Genomic DNA, 22517 nt, shown 5'->3' with positions numbered 1-22517 from the left:
TCTCTTCGTTTAGAGACAATTATATGCTGAGATAAGGATTTTTTGATAATGGTGATAATAAATTAATCATAACGATCAATATCTGTATTAGTTTTAAAGGCTACCATAGCAACGTACGACACACTGGGTGGCTTAAACAACAGAAATTTATTTACTTACAGCTCTGGAGGCTGGGAAGTCCAAGATCAAGGTGTCAGCAGAGCTAGTTTCTTCTTGAGGCCTTTCTCCTCGGCGCGCAGATGGCCATCTCATTGTGTCCTCACCGGGTCTTCCCTCCGGGGACGTGCATACCTAGTGTATCTTTGTACATCCATTTTTTTTTTTCCTATAAGGACACCAGACGGAATGGATTAGGGCCCACCCTAATGGACTCATTTTGACTGATTCATCTCTGTAAAAGTGCTATCTCCAAATACAGTCACATTCTGAGGTACTGAAGGTTAAGGCTTTAACATATGAATGTTGGGGGGGACACAATTCAACCCATAACAATATCATGAAGGCTCAACAAGTTCATGGAAGATGCTTTGGCTGAAAGTACCAGAATATCTGCTGAAACCCTGAAGATGTGCATTTATCTCAGACATCAAGGCATCTGAGGGTCCTGAGTAGCTCAGAAGCTCACCTGAGTCATCTCGCCAGGCTCCATTCCATCTACCATACCCCTGTCTTCAGAGGGTTGGTTTTTCATACTTGGTCTTACGAATGATTGCCTTCACTCTAGGAATCATACTGGCATAATAATATGCAAAAGCGGGAACATAAGGTGGGGACAAAGGAAGCATTTTCACATTTCTCTCTCTCTTCTTTTTTAAGCTGGAGGAAAATCTTTCCCAGAATCCCAAGAAGGTTTTCTCTTAGTCTCATTGGCTGAACTGTGTCACATGATCACCCCTGGACCAATTCCTGGCAAGGAGAAACAGGAGTGCGCTGATTTCCTTAAACCCATCATGAGTCTCCTCCCCAGCCGGGGTAGCGCATTGCCACCTTAATCATATCTGAATTCCATTAGCAGGGAGCAGCCAGATGGTTCAGTTGGTTACAGCACGAGCTCTCAACAAGGTTGCGGGTTCAATTCCCACATGGGATGGTGGGCTGTGCCCCCTGCAACTAGGATTGAAAACAGCGACTGGACTTGGAGCTGAGCTGCGCCCTCCACAACTAGCTTGAAGGACAATGACTTGGAGCTGATGGGCCCTGGAGAAACACACTGTTCCTCAATATTCCGCAATAAAATAAAAAGAATTCCATTAGCAAGGAAAAAGGAGCGAACAGCTTGGAATAGGCAACCTACAGGCAGTACAGTATTCACTCATTCTCACATTCATTCATTCATTCATTCATTCGACACATATTTACTGAGTACCTACTACATGCTAGAAGTACAGCAGTGAACAAAACGGGAAAATAATTCTGTGCCTTCTTAGAATTGATACTGACTACATGCCAAGTTCTGGGGATATAGAGGTGATTAATGAGACTCAGTCTCTGACTTCTTTGGCTCCCATTATGTTCTTCTTGTTTGGAGGGCAAGTCTGCATATCCCAAAGGACATTCATTTCCCAAAAGAGTTAGGGGTCTTGGAGTGGTTCCCATGACTGCCTTCCTGTTAAACCTCCAGCCTCCCTCTTTATTCACAGAGATAACCAGCAGCAGCTACTTTCTCCCCAAGACACTCTGGCATTACTCTGAACCCACAGAAGCCTGCTCACTGCTTTCTCGGCCTCTACTAATATGGGAAGAGTGCGACAAGGGACTTGTCACCAGCAGGAGCTATCTCCTGGCCCATCCTCCAGCCTCAGATAAATGCCATTCACTGGATGCTTGACACTTGCCAACTACCATGCTAAGTGTCTTATTAGCAGTCTTTTATTTAATCCCTACACATCTCTGCAAGAGAATCATTACCACACTCAGATGTGTGGAGGGACTTGATCAAAGTCGGCAGCTAGTCAGCGTATGCTCTTCCTCACTACATAGTAATGCTTTCCACCTTTTGAAGTTGCTGACTAAGGAACAGAGTAGATATGTGAGTAAAACTAGGTGTTCCACTTTTAAATTTAAACCCGTTAAATTTCTATAATGCATTCACTGCCTTAAAATGGGATGAAAACTGACCAATATAATCTATTTATTTTTAAAACATTTAATAAAATGGGTATAGAAAGAAAGTACCTCAATATAATAAAGGCCATATACAACAAACCTTCAGCTAACATCATACTTAATGGTGAAAAACTGAAAGCTTTTCTGCTAAAATCAGGACCAAGACAAGAATGTCCCCTCTTATCTCTGTTACTCAACACAGTATTGGAAGTCCTCGCCAGAGCAATCAGGCAAGAGAAATAAATAAAAGGCATCCAAACTGGGAATGAAGAAGTCAAGCTGTCACTTTTTACAGACAACATGGTTCTTTATATAGAAAACCCTAAAGACTCCACCTAAAACTATTAGAAACAACAAACAAATACAGTAAAGGTGCAGGATACAAAATCAATGTACAAAAATCTATTGTATGACTACTATATACTAACAATGATATTTCAGAAAAAGAAATGAAAAAAACAATTCCTTTTGCAATTGCCACAGAAAGAATAAAATACCTGGGAATGCACAACACAGATGTGAAGAACCTATACACTGAAAATTATGACATTTTTGAAAGAAATTGAAGAAGACACAAAGAAATGCAAAAATATTCTATGTTCATGGATTAGAAGAATGGGCATAGGTAAAATGGCCACTTTACCCAAAGCAACCTACAGATTTAATGCAATCCCCATCAAAATCTTAATGGCATTTTTTAAAGAAGTAGAACAAAAAATCATCAGATTTGTATGGAATCACAAAAGACCCCAAATAGCCAAAGCAATCCTGAGAAAAAATAACAAGGCCGGATATATCACCCTCCGTGACTTCAAATTATACTACAAAGTGACAACAATTAAAATAGCATGGTATTGGCGGGAAAAGAGATACACAGACAATAGAACAGAATTGAAAACCCAGAAATAAACCTATACATATATGGGTAAATAATTTTTGACAAAGGAGCCAAAAACATACAATGGAGAATAGAAAACCTATTCAATAAATGGTACTGGGAAAATTGGAAAGCCATGTGCAAAAGAATGAAACTAAACTGCTATCTGTCACCATACACTAAAATTAACTCTAAATGGATGAAAGCCCTAAATATAAGACCTGAAACAATAAATTGCATAGAAGAAGGCATAGGCACTAAACTTAGGAAGCTTGGGTTCAGAAAGGATTTTATGAATTTGACCTCAAAGGCAAGGGAAGTAAAAGCAAAAATGAATGAATGGCACTATATCATACGAAAAAGCTTCTGCAGAGGAAAAGAAACCATCAACAAAACAAAGAGGCAACAAACTGAATGGGAGAGGATATTTGCAAACAACACCTCTGATAAGGGGTTAATATCCAAAATGTATAAAGAACTCATACAACTCAACAACAACAAAATACCCCAATTTAAAAATGGGGAGAGAGACACTTCTCCCAAGAAGACATATAAACAGCCAACAGATATGTGAAAAGATGCTCAATTTCACTAGCCATTAGGGAAATGCAAATCAAAACCACATGAGATACCACCTCACACTTGTTAGAATGGCTATTATCAACAAGAAAAGTAATAACAAGTGTTGGAGAGGCTGTGGAGAAAAAAGAACTCTCATACACTGCTGGTGGGAATGTAAATTGGTACAGCCAGTATGGAAAATAGTATGGAGGTTCCTCAAAAAGTTAAGACTAGAATTACCATACAACCTGGCAATCCCTCTTCTGGGTATCGACCCAAAAAATCTGAAAACATTTATCTGTAAAGTTATATGTTCATTGCAGCATTATTCATGGTTGGCAAGACATGGATACAACCAAAGTGTCCTTCAATAGATGACTGGATAAAGAAGATGTGGTACATATATACAATGAAATATTATTCAGCCATAAGAAAAGATGAAATACTGCCATTTGCGACAACATGGATGGTTCTTGAGATTATCGTGCTAAACAGAAGAAGTCAAGAACCACATGATTTCATTTATATGTGGAATATAAAACTGAAAGCAACAAACAAACAAGACAAACAAGTTTAGTGGTTACCAGAGAGTAAGGGGGAGAAGGGTGGTAGAAAAGGATAAAGGGGGTCAAATATATGGTGATGGAAGGAGAATTGACTTTGGTTGGGAAAAACACAATGCAATACACAGATGATGTATTATAAAATTGTATACTTGAAACTTATATAATTTTATTAAGCAATGTCACCCCAATAAACTTAATTTTTTTAAAAAAGAAAACTGGCTAGTGCATAAAAGAACAGGGTAATGGGAACGTGAAAGAAAGTAACTTGTCTTACACAGAATTTTGGTCTGCCTTTCAGAGGGTCTGAGCAGGAAGGCTTCACTTCCTCCCTTTGGGAGGGAGAGGAAAGGTTCACAAATGGGTGACCCTGCTCTGGATTTGCACACATCATATCTTCTAATACTGGCACAGACCTTGCAGGCATTTTATTACCCCTTTTTTATCGAGAAAGCAAATGGAGCTTGGTAAGTTTGTGCCACAGGGCCAGAGATCACACAACATGGGGCAGGGATGGGGGATATGAACTGTGGGATCCTCCTACTTCATAATTTTGGGGAAGGATTTGGGAAAAGGAGGCTACCCTTCCCTGAGGCCACTATTGCACGGAATATGCTGTGTCCATGAAACAGCCATGAGGTGAAGATGTAAAAACGAATTAAAAACAAATTTTGTGTGTGTGCTAAAAAAACCCCAACAGCCTTATTTTGCAATTCTGTATCTCCTATTACAAAATGATTGCCTAAAATGAGTTAATATTTCCCTTTTGGAGATAATGTTATCATATCTAAATTACTTGACAGTTTTTCAATTAAGTTAGCTTCTAAATGGTACCTTTAATTAACCAGGTGATAAGCTGAGCAGATAATGTGGAAATCCCAGATAGCAGGGTTCAAGGGGACAGGCAAAGTCCCAGAAAAGGTGGCAGCTGCCTCCCCAAGGAAGAAGCATTGGGGGTGAAAACCCATACTGTCCACAGGCCTGTTCAGAAAGCAGGATGTAGGGAGTGCCGGGAGAGCAGCCCTAGGGCTCCTGGAGTGAACACTTCATCACTAAAGGAAAGACCACACATTAGGCAATTCATCTTTAAGAGCATTCATTAATTCCACAAAGTCCTACTAGACTGCAGAGACTAGTGTCATATTGGGTATTAGAAATAGAAAAATATGAGTAGGAAATCACAACTTCTAAACTCAATGAACTCAGAGAATGGAATGCAAATAATAATAACAGTGGGGTGGCTCAGGGGTTAGAGCACGGTGCTCTTGACAACAAGGTTGCCAGTTCCATCCTCACATGGGCCACTGTGAGCTGCGCCCTCCACAACTAGATTGAAACAACTACTTGACTTGGAGCTGATGGGTCCTGGAAAAACACACTTAAATAAATAAAATTTAAAAAGAAAATCCTTTAAAAAAATAGTAGTAGTAATAATAATACCAATAATAATACCAATGTGCCACACTTGGGAGGTAGAGTTGATGAGACGGAAATACTATGAGCATTACTGGTAGAAAAGGAAGTGTCTTCTGATGAATGAGCTGGAATACTTCAGTTTTCCACCATGTACTCAGGGCCCAATGAGAACTACTAGGTCATAGCCTGGGCTGTAGTCCTGACATTTCTACCTCCCAAATACTTTTTCAGATTGTTCCTCTCTCTTCCAGCCCCCCAGCCACTATCTTCACTATCGTTGACCTCTTGGGAGCAGCCTCCTCATGGGTCTCCCTGCTTCCACTCTCACCCCCTCCAATCTACCTTTCCTCTGCCACCAGGTGACCTGGCTGAAATTCCCGATCATGTCACTCTATTTAAAATATAGAGTTTAGCATAGTGCCTGGCACATAGTAGATGCACAACAAATATTTATCGAATGGATGAATGGTACATGGCCTCACTGTGCTACGTCGTCATTATATTAGTTTGCTAGGGCTGCCATAACAGAGTACCACAAACACAGTAGCTGAAACAACAGAAATGTATTCTCTCACAGTTGTGGAGGCCAGAAGTACGAAATCAAGGTGTTGGCAGAACCATGATCCTTCTGAAGTCTCTAGGGAAGAATCCCTCCTTATCTCTTTTAACTTCTGGTGGTTGCTTAGAAATCCTGATGTTTCTTGACTTGCAGCTCTATGACTTCCATCTCTGCTTGTCATCACATGGCTGCCTTCCCTCTGTGTTTGTGTCTCTATGTACAGATTTCTCTCTTCTTACAAGGAGAAACAGTCACTGGATTAGGGCCCACCCAAATCCAGCATGGCCTCTTCTTAAATTAATCACATCTACAAAGGCCCTATTTCCAAATAAGGTCACATTCACAGGTACCAAGAGTTAGGACTTCAAAATCTTTTGGGAGGATACAGTGGAATCCACAATAGTCAGTAAGCAAAACACTTTAAAAGTAGAAATTTAGAAAGCTATAAGGGGATTTATTTTTGCAGCCAAGTTCCTGTAGTTTCTTCCTCACTCTCTCTGCTCTCTTTTTTTAAGGCTAAAAACTTTTAAACAGTGCTAAGATGAAAGTAGGTTAACTGCTCTGAGGATATGGAAGATGTGGTTATTAACACCTGTAGAGCCTGAGAAACTTCCAAGAAGGGGTTTACAGTTGAGCTATATTGGAAAAAGGGTACAAGGGTATAAGTGTGCAAGCAAGCATATAAGAGAAGGCATTCTCAATAGAGAAACAGCATGTGTAAAAATATGGAGGTCAGCCAGGGCAGACCGCCCATGGAGGATAATGTAGGGTATTGTAGTTTATGTTGGTTCTGGGGTACTGACAAGAAGTAAGGATTTGACATTCTGGGGCCTCTCCTTGAGACACCCTTCCAGCAATTCCCTACACCCACCCCTTTCTTTCTGGCTAGTCCTTCAAGACCCAGGTTACCAGCCACCATATAGAAGCAAACAACTTAGCATATGTGAACAAACATGGAGGGCTCACCTACACTCACCATCCCAATGACTAAGGTCATTATCAGTTGCTCAGAGATGGTCCTCAAGTATAAAATTCAAACCACAGGAAAGGACACAGCTCAGCTGTTGAGCGTGTTTCCCAGGATTTGATCCGGCAGTCTGAGTCTTCACGGGGGAACAACAGCATGAACAACAGAAAGATAATTAATTTCATTTAAATAGGCACTGAGTTCATAGCCAAGAATCATACAGATGTTCACGCCCTGTGGGCCAGCATCTCAGTCCTGGGAGCAGGCCTGTCTAAACCTGGGCTCTCTCAGAAGCAGACCCCAAGAGAAGGATTCAAGTATAAATGGTTTATTTGGAAGGTGAACCCAGAAAGGGCCAGTCGCAGAATGGGAAAGTGAAACAGGGAGCGAAGACATTAGGTGCATTATCAAGGCCATTACCATCATGGGCAACTGAAGTTCAGTCTGGCTGAGGGACTCTGGAGATGGTATGAACATGCCTCAGAGTTTTTTGGAGGAAACTGGAGGATTGGTCCACCAACTCAGGTCAATCAAGGAGGAGAGTGTCTCCCAAGAGGCGCTAACTTCCAGGCACTTCCATCCCATCCCTTATATGCAAAGGGAGACAAAGAGCTGCAGGCACTTCCCTTTAGAAGCCTTACGTGGTAAGCGTGATGGGTTAAGGTGGGACATTGACAGTTTCTGCTACAACCCTCAGGAGCTACCTCAGCCCAGGATAAAAGGTAAGCGCAAGATGTTCACAGCAGCATTGACTAGAATAGCAAAACTGAACACATGACAAACAGATGACGAAAACCACACAAAATATCTAGCAGCATGGGGATGGTTTAGTAATGTCCATTTAGAGAAAGGAGGCACAGCCACCACCAGGCCAATTTCAAAGGCCTTGAGCAACATGGAAAAGACTTACCATCAGACGCTAAGTGGGACAGGCAGGGTGCCATATTGACTAATTATACTCACACTATGGTTATGCCTGGGGAAACACCTAGCTTCAAGGCAAGAAGCATTCAAAGGAAGCACAAATAAATGAAAATGTATTAGGGTAGTGGGACCATGAGAATTCTTTTGCTTTGTTGCCTTTCGATCAACTGGAGGGCAAAGATTCACTAGACCAATTAAAAACATCAATTCACATAGAGCAATGTACCCCACCACCACCACCACCGTGTGTTCCAGGCATCCTCTCCCAAATGAACTGCTGGCACTTGACTTCTTGTCTCAGTTGGCTTCTAGAGGAACCCAAACTAAAATGGGTCTGTTCCCAGGACTGGGATGTCTGAGCCACAGGGCATGGACATCTTTATGGTTCTTTTCTGTTTAAACCAGACTCCCTCTCTTTCTGTTTTCATTTGCTGACCTCGAAAATCAGGATTATGTAGCTCAGACAGCTGCATGTGATCACTGGAAACATTCACACGTGTCCAGCCATGTCCTGCTTCCTTTTTTCCTGTACACAGAGGTTAAGGCACACCGGGAGCTGACATCATCAGGCTGGGTTCCAGGCCCAGGAGCATGCAATTTATCAGAATGTAAAGAATGTGAAAATGGAATTTAGCCTGCCAATTGGGTTCCTTATCAAATGTCTCCAAGCATGTTCCATGAGCGACATAAATTAAGCCTTTACCCAAAGAGATACATTATCTCTGCGTGAGGCCTTCCACATAGTTTTCTAATGGAAGTCATTAAAGGTTTGGCTCCCTGAGATAAGAGACCAGTTCTGCCCAGCCTGTGAATCAGCCATGACATGCCCTGGGCTCTGTCTGGTAGGGCTACTCCAGAGGACTTGGAAGGGCCTCTGGAAAGGGAAGGGGTGCAAGCGTCGGCCCCAGGGACCTAGGCGATGGGGCCAGGCTGGCAAACGTGCATCGAGTCCCACTATGTGCCAGTGATGGGATAGACAGAGATTTTAAGAGACGTTATTCTTTCCCTGCAAGAAACTCACAGACTAAAACAACTCAGATGTCCATCAATGGATGCATGGATAAACAAAATGTGCTCTAGCCACTCACTGGGATATTACCCAGCCGTAAAAAGGAATGGAGTACTGATGTATGCTCCAACACGAATGAAGCGTGACATTATGCTGAGTGAAAAAAGCTAGACATGAAGGTCAAATATTATATGATTCCATTTATATGAAATGTCTGCCATAAGTAAGTCCATAGAGATAGAGTGTAGTGATTGCCAGGGACTTGGGGGACAAAGGTGAGGGGAGCAAAAAAAGAGAAAAAAAAGACATATCAGAGCAAGGTAACAACTTAAAATCAAATATTAGACAACCATGTTCTCTAAACTCTGAGGCCATCCTGCCATGAAAAACTGTTTACATGACACCTTTTTTGAAGGTTCCAGGGTCCCACCACATTTCATGGCTCCCCTCTCCAACCTCGTATTACTAACTTCTTATGCAGACCATTTCTGCCAGTGCTGTTTTTGTTGTAATAATGTAAACCAGGGGTGTCCAAACTGTGGCCCGCGGGCCGACTGCGGCCTGTGATCCATTTTTTATTGGCCCACAATAAATTCCAAAATATATTTAGTTTACTTAAATAAATCAGGTGAGGCAATACATACTTCATCTCGAGTGAGTGGCCCAGCTGTTTGTGTATTTTACCACATATGGCCCTTGGTGAAAAACGTTGAAAAAAGTTTGGAAACCCCTGGTGTAAACCATGCCCTATCCCAACCCAAATGGCCTATGTAGGTATTTTCCTAAAGAAAAGATTTCCAAGAAGAACTCTGGTATTAATAGTTAAAACAATTTTTCCCACCACTAAAGTAGCATAGTAATTTTGGCAAATTTAATTCATTTTGCAAGTTACATGAACAACACACATTATTCAGGAAGGCAAGCAAAGGCGGGGATTTATTAGTTCTGGAAAACCCTTCATTCAACTATTACTCTACAAACTTTTATTGAGTGCCAAAACAAAACAAAACACAAAGGAATGGGGAGGTGGGGGTGGGAGTTGAGGTTAAGGGGGATCAAATATATGGTGATGGAAGGAGAACTGACTCTGGGTGGTGAACACACGATGGGATTTATAGATGATGTAATACAGAATTGTACACCTGAAATCTATGTAATTTTACTAACAATTGTCACCCCAATAAATTTTTAAAAAAGGAATGAATCACTGATACATGCTACAACATGGATGAACCTTGAAAACACTACACACAAGTGAAAGAAGCCAGTCACAAAAAAGTCCTCACCATATGTATGATTGCATTTACATAAAATGTCTGGAACAGGCAAATTCAGAGACAGAAAGTAAATTAGTGGTTGTCATGAGCTGGGGGGAGGAGGAAATGGGGTGTGACTGCTAATGAATTTCCTTTTGATGTGATGAAAATGTTCTAAAAGCGATCGTTGTGATAGTTATACAACTTTGTGAATCAACTGAAAAACCTTGGCTTGAATACTTTAAATGGGTGAATTGTATGGCATGTGGATTATATCTTAGTAAAGCTGGTATTAAAAAAGAAAACCAAAATGCAGAGGAGAGAAGCGTATTACATAAGGCAAGTTCTACAAAGTTAGTGAAATTTGAGCTGAATCTTGAAGGTGATCAGGGAAGGACTACGGAGAAAAGGGTTCCTGGTTGAGGGGACCCCACAGAGGTGGGACAGAAAGGTCGGGAGCAATTAATTATGATAGGAAGAGCTGTGACGTTGAGCTTGTGGGGGAGACGAGAGGCCCATGAGATTTTTTTTCTTTGAAGAATTTATTTTTTTTGAACAGGTAATATATTTGCATGGCACAAAACGGGAAAGCTAAAACAGGTGGCCTGTGAAACAAGTCTGCTCCCTCTCCTGTCTCCCACTCACCTAGGCGCCCACCACCCAGGCAACAACTATGGACAGTCTCTTGCATGTCCTTTACGAGATATATATTATATACATACAGATAAATATTCATATATGTTTTTATGTAAATGGAATTCGGCCATCAACAAGGTCTCATACTTTGCTTTTAATATTAGCAAAAATCGTAGCTATCCTTCCAAATTTGTAGACTAAGATTTTGTTCATTTTTCAGTGGGTATGTAGGATGTACCACATTTTGTTAACTGGTTTCCTATCAATGGACATTTAGGTTGTTTCCAATTTTTCCATCTTATGAAGTTCTGCAATGAATAACATACGGCATTTCACATACGTATACGAATTTATCTGTAGGTGAAATTCCTAGAAGTGGAATTGCTACATCACAGAGCTTGTGCTTTTTAAATTTTGATAGATTTTGTCACACTGCCTACCATAGAGGTTGTACCAATTTACAGTTCCATTGGCAATGAGTAAGAGAACCTGGTTCTCCACATTTTGGGGTAGGGGAAGGAGTGTTTGGAAATAATTGTCAGGGGTCAGTTCATACAGAGCTTTGTATACAAAGCTACAAAGTTTGACCTTGATCCGTAGACCATGGACACCCACCTGGAGGGTTTAGACATTGGATGAGGAGGGGAAGGTTTGAAGTTTTAAAAGCTTATTTTCATGATGACATCAAATAAATTTTGTAGGAAATTTTTACTCTTTAATAGGCATGACTAATGATGTGATGAATCAGAGAGGGGGGAGAAAAATCTCCATTAGGATTTAAGCCACGCTGGGAAGAATATGATTATCACTTGGGCACAGCGGCCATTCTAGACAATAAGATTGGATATGAGTGTGACTTGTGATTTTTTTTGCAATCCCATTAACTCTAACTTTTCTGCCATTTTTTTTTATCACCTACTTCTCACATGCTGACAGCTTCTAATGAAGCATTTGTCTTTCAAGGGTAATGACATAAAACCAATAGCAAAGAATTTTTATCAGACGCTAACAGTTGACTGAATGACAAGCAGACAGGTGATATAGCAGATTTATCTTCCTCTAGAAGACCATTTTGCAAATTAATTGGATTTGGAACTGGCATTAAACAAAGAGCTGGGGAAGCAAAACTGCAGACACATTCATCCTGAGTCTTTGTTTCTTAAACAAGAGTTAGTCACTATTATTAGATGCAAAGAGAGAAGGAAGGACGGCTGGCAGATGGCTGGGAAGGTAAGAGCATTATGAAGAACTGAGAGCCAGCTCCATCCAGACTCTCCAGCAGTGGTTCAAAGATGAGCACAAGAAGCCTGGTACTCCCGGGGCTCGCTCTGGGGTTTATGACCACTACTGCTAAGCCAGAGGAGGGCAGCTGTTGCTCTAAGAACCAAGTAGCTTTCAGAGACTCTTGCTATAAATTTGTGCCTCATGGCCGCTCCTTCTATAGTGCCCAGAACTGGTGTGAGGCACGAGGAGGCCATTTGGTGTTTATTCGTGATGAAGGCACCCCGCAGTTTCTATGGAAGCACATCTCCCAGGACAGGTAATGGTGGATTGGACTCATAGGGAACTCAGCTCAGGATGGACCCACAGACAGCAGGTGCTGTGATAACTGCGTTGGAACTTGTGGCTGCAATCCTCGCCATCGCTTCCTATCCAGAGCTCGAGCTCCATAGAGCACACTAATATGTCCCAAGTCCCATGGGAAGGATACCCTCCTCTTTGGTTGTTTTGGGCATCAAATTAAAACATTCATGCACAGTACCTAGTCACAGAATCCGGCACATAGTTGACACTCTGGAAACTTGCATATCTTTGCACGGGCCTAACACTACCACCTATGACTTCTTCGGTTCTTGATAGAATAGTGCCCTGCACTATCCTGAGTGCTTTGTGTCTGTTATCACATGGAATCCTTACAATAACCGATGAGATCATTACTCTTGTCCCTATTTTACAGGGGATAAAACTGAGTCCAGGGAAATAATTACTAAACATTAATATATTTTTGAGTCTTCACAGTAAATATTTTATATCTAGTGTTTTCCAGATTTCTAGTGTCCTGGAAACACCACACACACTTCTTCAAGAGTCACATCAGTGTATTTGAAGCACTGAAGAGTCCTAAAGTAACAAAAACTGCCTCCATTTAACCTAGCACTGCCCAGATATGTTTGACGAGGGCCTCTCTTCTGTGTGGAACACCTTTTAACAGCCTGTGGCACACTTCTATGCTCTTTTTTAGATTATAGTTAGATTAAGCCGAAAGTATAGTTTATTTAATCTAACCACCTGGTATGGGCTCTCCAATTTGGCATCCCAGTACGTAGGTCGAGTTCTTATGTTCGATTGTTGGAAGATACCTGCTAGGAAATGCCCCGTGGCTGGCATGGGAAATTGAGGCCTTCAGCCTGTCAGCATTGATTATCTACTGCCCACAAGGAGATGAGCTGGGGCAGGACTGTATATAAAAAGGGATCAGAAGAATGTTTTCGATTCTTGGTGGTCATGTTCCCATCCCAGGGCCAGGGATCTGGCTGGACACCTCAAATGTGGACTACAGTCACTGGTGCAGAGGGCAGGCTGCTCCAGCCCCCAACTCCTGCAGGTACATTGGGAGAGACCCTTCCTCCAGGTGGGCTGCCTTGGATAACTGCACACAGCCATTCGCCTTCATCTGTGAGTCTGGTGAGCGTCTCTGTTGTGCGGTCTACTTCCTTCACCCTCTCTCTTTCTGTCCCTCTGTCTTTGTTTCTTTGTCTCTCTGCTTCCATCTATCTCTGTCTCTCTGCTTCTACTTCTGTGTCTCTCTCTTTCTCTCTAGGTCTCTCTAAATGCTCACTTGTCTCTGTCTGCACGACACTCTGTGTCTGTCTCTATCTGTGTCTCTCTTTCTCTCTAAATGCCTGCCTGCCTGTCATATGTGATGTTATGTATCTCTGTGCTTCACTCTGTCTTTCTAGCTCACATGGCTCTCCCTGTCCACTTACTAGCCTACTAGCCTTGCTTGTCATTCTCTGTCTTTCCTCCTCATACATCTGCGTCTAGAGGGAAATGCTCAGCCCTATTTCCTCTCCTCTTCCAGTCTTCCCATAAAGGGAGATGCTGTCCCAGGAGGCTGTTCTCACTTACCCTTGACTTCCGCTCCCTGGTCAGCCTGGGTCTGAGCACCCCACCCCCACATCCCACCTCCAAATCCCCACGGTTCTGTTCTTGTGAACTTTCCAGCTGCTGCTCATGCCTCACCCCCTATGTAGGCCCTGGGGTCCCCTCCGTGGGGACTGTGCATAAAAGTCCCTGCAGGAGTGGTCCACGGCCCCACTGTATATAAAAAGGGATCAGGTCTTGCCTGTCACGTTGGGGCTGGCATCAGGGCCTGGCCTTAGAGCAGAGCCTCCCCCTGGTCCCCGGACCCTAAAGCCAGGCTTGACAGAAGCTTCTGGGTTTCCTGGGCCCAGCCACCACCCTCAACCCCTAGCCCCAGCTCTAAGCTCCTGGCTCCCAGGCTCGTTCTGGGTTGGGACACTTACAGGGGCCTCTATTCCACTCCCCTGTCCCCACACTCAGCTTTAAATAGGTGCATGGAAGCTTAACTTCCCCTGCATGGTACTTCGGAAACCACGGAAGCTTCAGGGATCTGGGCATTATGCAACTTCCCTCTCTTTTTATCACAGCCCCCGTAAGCCCCTGCTCCCTCCCCAACCGCAACTTCAAGCCTGTCTCTCAGACTCTATCAGCCTCCAGGGCCTTGGAGCACTGGCATGAGGTCAACTATGAACAGTGAACCTGTGCTGAGCTGGGCACTCTGTGTACATTATTCATAAAAATAGAAGTCCCTCCAGTATTCTATTGTAAGCCCATTATAAAGCTAAGAAAAGTGAGGCTCAGAAAGGCTAAGTGCCTTGCCCAAGGCCACACAGCTGGGAAGTGACAGAGCTGAGACTTGAGCCAGGTTTTCCTGTGGTTAGAGAGAGATTGGAAGATGCTATGCTGCTGGCTTTAAAGATGGATTAAGGGGCCACAATCCAAGGGGTAAGGGCAGACTCTAGAAGCTGGAAAAGGTTAGAGAACAGATTCTCCCCAAGAAGTTCCAGAAGGAACCAGCCCTGCCTACACTTTGATTATTAGCTGAGTAAGACCCATTTTTGGACTTCTGACCTTTATAACAATATGATAAATTTATGCTGTTTTAAGCCATTTCGTCTGTTGAATAACTATGCCACAGTTTGTCTCTTCCTCTGGTGAGAGCTGTATGGGCTTTGTCTTAATCCTTGCTATTGTGAACAATGCTGAACAAATGTTCCTGGTGGCATCTGTTGATCACATGGGAGAGTTTCTCTAGGACTTTCTTTTTCTAAATCAGATTAAATTTGCCTCTGAACTGCATGTACCCCGTGGCAATGATTCCATTTCAGGGATTGCGGGGGCTCTCTGCACCCTCCTTGGGGATGCGAAGGCCTCAGAAACCTCTATCCTCCAGGACACAGGGAGCGTCTCCTCTCTGGTGCCAGGACTGCTGTTGGGCCTGCAGGGTCCTGGGAAAGCAGGTAGTCTGCTGCGAGCCAAGGAGGAAACCAGGGCCTCAGCACCTGCCTGTCCTTTCTCCCAGGCATCGCTCTAGGCATTTCATTCACCTACATAAGCAGAAAAATGAGGTATTAGGATGACCCTGACGTTTCTGGCCTGGCCTCTCCCCGCTGTGGGCACCTGGTATCGCTGGAGCTACAGGTTTCCTAATCTCATCCTTTCTTTGTCAGTTCTCAGGTTGTAGGTTTCAGCTTTAGACCATTTGACTAGCTGCCACTGGACGAGTGGTTCTCAAAGTGGTTCTCAAAGTCCCTGGGCCAGACGCATGAACACCCCCTAGGAGCTTATTAGAAAAGCAAATTCTCAAGGCGCCCTCCCCATCTACTGACTCAGAATCGCGCGGGTGGGGAATGGAAGTCTGTGTCTTCACGAGTCCTCCAGGGCATTCCGGTACATTCTAAAGACTGAGAACTGCTGTGTTGGATCCTGAGCTACTTGAGGGCAAGAATCCTTCTTCTCTCCCAGTACCTAGCACAATGCCTGGTCTTTAGGAAACACCAACAGATATTTGTTGGGTGGATGGTGAGTGAATGAGTGAATGAATGAATGAATGAATGAATGAATGAATGAATGAATGTGAGGTCATTCTTCTTTGTCTGAACCTATCCCTTTAAGTCCTTCCTGCTTCTTCTGGGATGCGGGCATTTCCCAGGCCAGTGCCAGGGGCTTCAGGCATGCCAGGTGTCAGCAAACAGGACCTTCTTTGGAGACCTGTGTCCCACCTGGGGCAGCTACCTGTGGGTGCAATACCAGTGTTGAGAAGGTAAGTCCCCAAAGTGCCCAGGTGTGGAAATTCCCTCCTCATTTCCAAGCCAAGTCTAGCCCGGCTCGGAGCAGACGGAGCAGCCACCTGTGGGGGATGATCTGCTATGTTCTAATTCCTCACGCAAAACTGCAGTCCTGTGGCCTGCTCAGCCACCTGGCTTAGTTTGGGGGGTAAAGTGTTTGTGGGTCCTGTTGCAGAAATAAACTGTCAAGCCAGAAGTTCGAAAACATTTTTTTTTAGCCCCAGGACCCTTCAAATTAAATTTCATGGGGTGATCCAGTAAACAGACAAAACCAAAGTTACTTGATTGAAAGGAGTCAGAAGATCTCTCGCACATGCCACACCCACTCAACTGCCACCCTTCACATAGACTGCCGTTTTAGAACACACACGGACTTTTTACAAATCTTGAAAACCATAAAAATAACCCATATAACCACAATTTATAAACATTTTATAAATCAAGAAAGAAAAATCACTCCCTTCAATTCTATAATCCTAGTCCCACAAGGAAGCTACTGTTAACTATTTAAATTCTTCCGGGCTTTTAAAAAGGTTATCATAGACATGGCTGTGTATGTTATATATGTATATTTTTATAAAAATATAATCATGTAAAATCTATTAGTCTACAACTCATTTTTTTCACTTAATAATACATCCTGGATATCTCTCCAAGTCACTACCTTATTCTTTTAATGATAAAGTAGTATCCGATCATAAGATTATGTCAAAATTTATTTAAACAGTTCCCCTATTGATGGATATGTAGGTTGCTTCCCATTTTTTGTTGTTACACACCACTCTGTAGTGCTCTGTTATGCATTCTTGTGTATATATCTTGACACTTGCCTGGGATTATTTTGAAGAGAAGAGTTCCCTAGTAGTGGAAATGCTGGGTCACAGTGTGTGCATTTTAAATGTTAACAGATATTGCCAAATTACCCTCCAAAAGCACTGTATTGATTTATATTGCTATTAACAGCATATGAGAGCACCAATTTCCTCTACAGCTGTGAAACCAGATTATGCCATTGTCCAACACATTAACAAGTGGCCAGAACAGCAACTTCTATTGAGGGCATGCATAATGCTGCAAGGAGCTCTGATGGGAAAAGATGAGTCAGGGAATGTTGGGTTCCCCTGAGGCCATCCAGGAGAGCAGGGTCCGGGGTATAGGAGAAGAAAGGACCGCATAGAACAGAGGGTACAGAAAGGGAGGGTGGCATGGAAGACAAGTTTTACCAGCAACATTACTTTACTGGATGTGCTTGGGTGGAATAAGAATGAACGAGGTGTCTCAATTCTATTTTCTGGGAAGAGGAGGCCACGTGTTTTGGCAGTGCTTTCCACTTGGTGGTTTTGCTAATGGCCAAAGAGTGCCCTTTGGAGATGTGCCAGTCCCAGGGTTGCTGTCATTGGACAAATGAGTAGCTTAGGGCAGTGGGTGAGTGGGTTCGGACAATCCATGGTCCAAATTTCCAGCCCCAACTTTGATTTCAAATATCCTGTCCCCTTGTGAATCAGAGTTTTCTGATCACAATTACTTTCTGATTTGTGAAGGGGGGGACTTTATCCAGTGGTCCCCTGGCCCCACCCCACCCCCACCACTGTGCCCAGGAGGGCCTAGCTGCGTCCTGACTTTCCTCAGGTAGCTGTGAATCAGGACCTCAACGGCTTTCTTACTAGTTCAGGAAAGTCCTTTTCATCTACATTCAGCTTCTTATACATTTTCCTTTCTCCTTTGTGCTCAGAAACCAAACGACTATGCTTCACAAATTAGCCCACGGCTGTGTGAAGACCCAGCAAATTCTACCTTCCACCCCATCTTCCATGTCAACTTTTGAAGCTCAAGGTTTTGTAAAATTTAATGTGCACTAAACGACTTACAATGATTCATTGGCCACCTTAGCCAAGTAGATTTTCTTAAAGGTGCTTTGTCTTTTTAAACGTTATAAAATACATTTGGACAATCAATAGAATCGTGGTTAAATAAATGATGGTACATTGTGCAGCTAGTAAAAAGAACAAGGCAGCTCTAACTGAATTTATATAGGACTATCTCCAACATATACTAAGTGAAAAAAAATGGAAGGTGTCAAATAATGGCGATCGTATGCACCATTTATATAAATAGAAAAGTACGTACGTGCTTGTGAATGCGTAGGTATCTCTGGACGGTGACCCAGGATACTGATAATAGTAGTTGTCTCTGGGGAGCAGAATTGAGGTGCCGAGGTATGGCGGTGCAGTGGAGGAGCTTTCTTTTCACTGTATACCCTTTTAGAAATTTCAAATTGTGTATCTTGGTCATGTATTGCCTAATGATAAAAAATAAAATTCAAAAGAACTTTAAAAAATATTAAATTTCAAAAAACTTTAAAAGCCCCACGTAAACATGAAGGACAGGTGGACAAAAGAGCCAGTTTTAAACAGAAACAGGCAATTTTGCTTTGCAATGGCATACAGCCTTTTGTGTTGTCATGTACAGGACTGCAGCTGACGGTCTCCAATGAGTTTCATCTTTGACAATGTCACCATTTCCCTGACGTGGCTCCTCTTTCCCTATGTCGGAAACTTGTCCTGTATAATTAGTATGGGAGATGGCCACACTTTTGATCCTTACTACCCCCCACCCCCAGGTAAGAGGAATCTCTGAGCCTTGAGTCAGGATGTGTCAGTGAAGTTTTGCTGCATTAACGAAGCATCCTAAAACTTAGTGGCTTACGGTATTTATTATTTCCCATGGTTCTTCGGATTAGCTGGGTGGCTTTTCGTATCGGGGTTGGCTCAGCTGGGGCTGGATGGCCTAGGCAGGCCTTGCTCACATGTCTGGTGGTCAGCAGGATATTGGATAGGGGCGTGTGTTGCTCATCACGCAACAGGCTAGCCTCGGCTCGCTTGTGTGGTGGCAGAAGGGAGTGAGAGCAAGACCCAATGTGCAAGCATATTTCAAATCTCTACTTGCGGCCCTTTCTCTTTTTTCTTTTCTTTTTTTTAAATTAAAGTTTATTGGGGTGACAATCATTAGTAAAGTTACATAGATTTCAGGTGTACAATTCTGTATTACATCATCTATAAATCCCATTGTGTGTTCACCACTCAGAGTCAGTTCTCCTTCCATCACCATATATTTGATCCCCTTTACCCTCATCTCCCAACCCCACCCCCCTTACCCTCTGGTAACCACTAAACTATCGTCTGTATCTATGAGTTTTTCTTTCTCATTTGTTTGTCTTGTTCTTTTGTTGTTTTTGGTTCATATACCACATATCAGTGGTATGTGCTCTGCTTTTTCTGACTTATTTCACTTAGCATTATAATCTCAAGATCCATCCATGTTGTCACAAATGGTCCTATTTCATCTTTTCTTACCACTGAATAGTATTCCATTGCGTGTATATATACCGTAACTTCTTTATCCATTCATCTATCGAAGGACATTTTGGTTGTTTCCATGTCTTGGCCACCGTAAACAAAGCTGCAATGAACATTGGAGCACACTTGTCTTTATGTATAAATGTTTTCAGATTTTTTTGGTAGATACCCAGGAGAGGGATTGCTGGGTCATATGGTAATTCTATTCGTAATTTTTTGAGGAACCGCCACACTGCCTTCCATAGCAATGGCCCTTTTTCTAATGACCCATTGGCCAAAGCAAGTTTCATGGCCAACCCCAGATTCAACAGGTGGAGAAACAGACTCCACCTGTTGATGGAAGGAATGGCAGAGGCACAGTACAAAGGGGCATATGTACGGGAATGGGAGGAATTGGTGCTCACCAGTGTCTCATTATGGAGGCCACATGAAGAGTCATGGAGAGCTGCGTCCTTTCTGCTTGGCTCTGTGGAGGATCTCTCCTGGGTCATTGTTCAAGGAGTTGGTAATAGAGTGAAAAAGATGCTCCCCTGGGTGTGAGAATGCTTTTTGTTGGTAAGAATAATTAAAAAAAAATAATAGCATTATTAATAGTCCAGCCAAGCAACTTTCATGTATAATATCTCACTTAATCCTCACAACAACCCTATGAGCTAGAGTTATACCATCTAAGTGACAGCCACTCATCACATGAGCTACTGAGCAATTGAAATGTGGCTGTTCTGAACTGAGATACGCTATAAATATACAATACATTTTGCAGACTTAGTTCCCCCTCACCCCCCAAAAAGAATGTAAAACATCTCAGTAATAACTTTTCATATTGATTACACATCAAAAATCTATTTTGGATACATCAGCTTAAAGAAAATAAATTATTAAAATGAATTTCACCTGTTTTTCACTTTTTACAATGTGGCTATTAGAAAATTTTAAATTACACATGTGGCTCCGACTAATTCTACAAGTACAGGGAGGGTTGCCTAAGCCACGTAGCTAGTAAGTGGCAGCATAGTAATGCAAGCCAGGACTGTCTGGCGTGGAACACAGCTCAGGATGTTAGGCGCCTGGTGGATACACGGCACACGAGTCGGGGCCTGAGGGCACTATCCCACATCCTGCAGCAAACAGTTACTGCCCCAGCCCGATAGCAGCTGAGTCCAATCCATAACATTTCAAAGTCCTATCTGGGCCTTGGGTAAGCTCCATTCTGCCCTGCAGGGTGCCCCAGCAGGAGGGGTGCCCCAGACTGTTTTAGAAAATCCAGGTCCTCTTTGGGTTCTGGGGCTCCTTACAGAAACCCTCAGTTCAACATAGGTCCCCAGGGAAATCATGGAGGCCCATGAACCTCTCTCCTAACCCCAAAACATCTCTGGTTTTACCTGTGAGAGCTAAAGATTCTGAATCTAGGCCCATAAGTGCCCAGCATTCCTGGAAACCCTGGGTGAGGGGAGGCAAACAGGGAGCCAGCCCTGTCTCAGCACAAATCTGCTCCAGTGAGTGCAGGTCTCAAACTTAGCAGTCGTCTGAGCTTAGGCTGTGTGCTAAATAAAATGGTGTCCAGAAGCTGGGGTTCCTATCCCAGCTACTGCTACTATGATAAGCGACCCTGAGATAAACCCTCGTCTTAGGCTTCCATTTCCTTCCTCGTCGCATTTTTATTGACGGCTGCTTTGATTGGAGTAAAATGAGAACTTAAATGTGAAGATGCTTTGGGGGGAAAAAAGGTTTTAGTAATACAAATACCTCTGGCATTGTTCAGGTTTCTTCTCATTCGCTACCATTTCATCAAGAAAACAACAAATGCTAAGTTACACAATCTTTAACCCCCCAATTTTATAGAACTTGAATTTGGCATAAGTCAAAATTGACTGTATGGAGCCCTGCTAAGACCTTCAGTTACACAAGGACTTGCCAGTAACAAACAACCAATAGTTAAAAACTGGAGCAAATGGGACAAAATGCAATATTTGTCAACTCTGCATGGTGAGTTCAAGGGTGCTTGTTGTATTACTGTCTGGAATTCTCTGTGTGATTAAAAATTTTTTCATAATCTAAGAAAAACTGCAATAAGCAATGCTTTACATTAGCTCTAAGGGAAAGGGACTGGCATTTTCTTTTAATTTTTAAAAATTTTTTATTGGGAAACAGTGTGTTTTTCCAGGACCCATCAGCTCCAAGTCAAGTCACTGTTTTCAATCTAGTTGTGAAGGGCGCAGCTCACTGGCGCATGTGGGAATCAACCCAACGAACTTGGTGTTATGAGCACTGTGCTCTAACTAATTAAGCCAACCACTTCCCCTGGCATTTTTTCTTTTCTCTTCCAAAAGAAATAGATGGTGACACCCTCCACCATCACCTCACTCGAATAATCCAATTTCCTCTCCTTTAAAGACTTGTTAGACCTTGAAACTTCCCACCCACCTTCTCTATCATTTTATTAACATTGGGAGATATATTTCTAATGCTTTCTAATCGGAATTAGCAACCTCAGCACTCAATTTACAATATTAAAAATGGCATGAATTTTCAGTATACGAAGTCACATACTTTATGTGAATGTCATTGTGATTTTCTTTAATTTGTTTGTACAGATTCCTACTTCTGCTTAACTCCAGGTTAGGCTAAGACCTACATTGGATGCTCTATCTCCATTGTAGTTAAGTAACAGGAGCTGATGGGGAGAATCCAACCTCCAATAGAAACCGCATAATGAAGTCAAACGATTTCTCCTTCAGAAGCTCCTTCTCATCTTGCACTCCCCATATCTTGTGTACATTTGCATGGCAAGCTATTTTGTTTCTCTGTCGTGGAAAACTTTCTACATTTCTGAAATTGTATTAGGGGCCTTATGCAACAATTTGCATAAGGTGAAATTTGTCTCAGACCAGCGTTAGGTAACTCAGCGCCACCTA

At 42.7% G+C, this 22517-nt stretch overlaps 1 pseudogene across 1 annotated transcript in view; it reads left to right on the top strand.

The window, feature by feature from the left end:
• Positions 1–12166: 12166 nt before the first annotated feature.
• LOC308489842 (polycystin-1-like protein 2) overlaps positions 12167–22517 on the top strand; it is a 74879-nt pseudogene continuing 64528 nt past the window's right edge. Inside the window, exons 1-5 of the transcript in view lie at positions 12167–12476; positions 13395–13559; positions 15287–15418; positions 16111–16221; positions 18716–18866. The product of the transcript in view is annotated as a polycystin-1-like protein 2 (transcript). The remainder of the gene's footprint in view (positions 12477–13394; positions 13560–15286; positions 15419–16110; positions 16222–18715; positions 18867–22517) is intronic.

This window comes from Rhinolophus hipposideros, assembly GCF_964194185.1.
Source record: "Rhinolophus hipposideros genome assembly, chromosome: 21".
NCBI lineage: Eukaryota > Metazoa > Chordata > Mammalia > Chiroptera > Rhinolophidae > Rhinolophus > Rhinolophus hipposideros.
The sequence above is the reverse complement of the archived record's forward strand: the minus strand, read 5'-3'. Positions and strand labels throughout refer to the sequence as shown.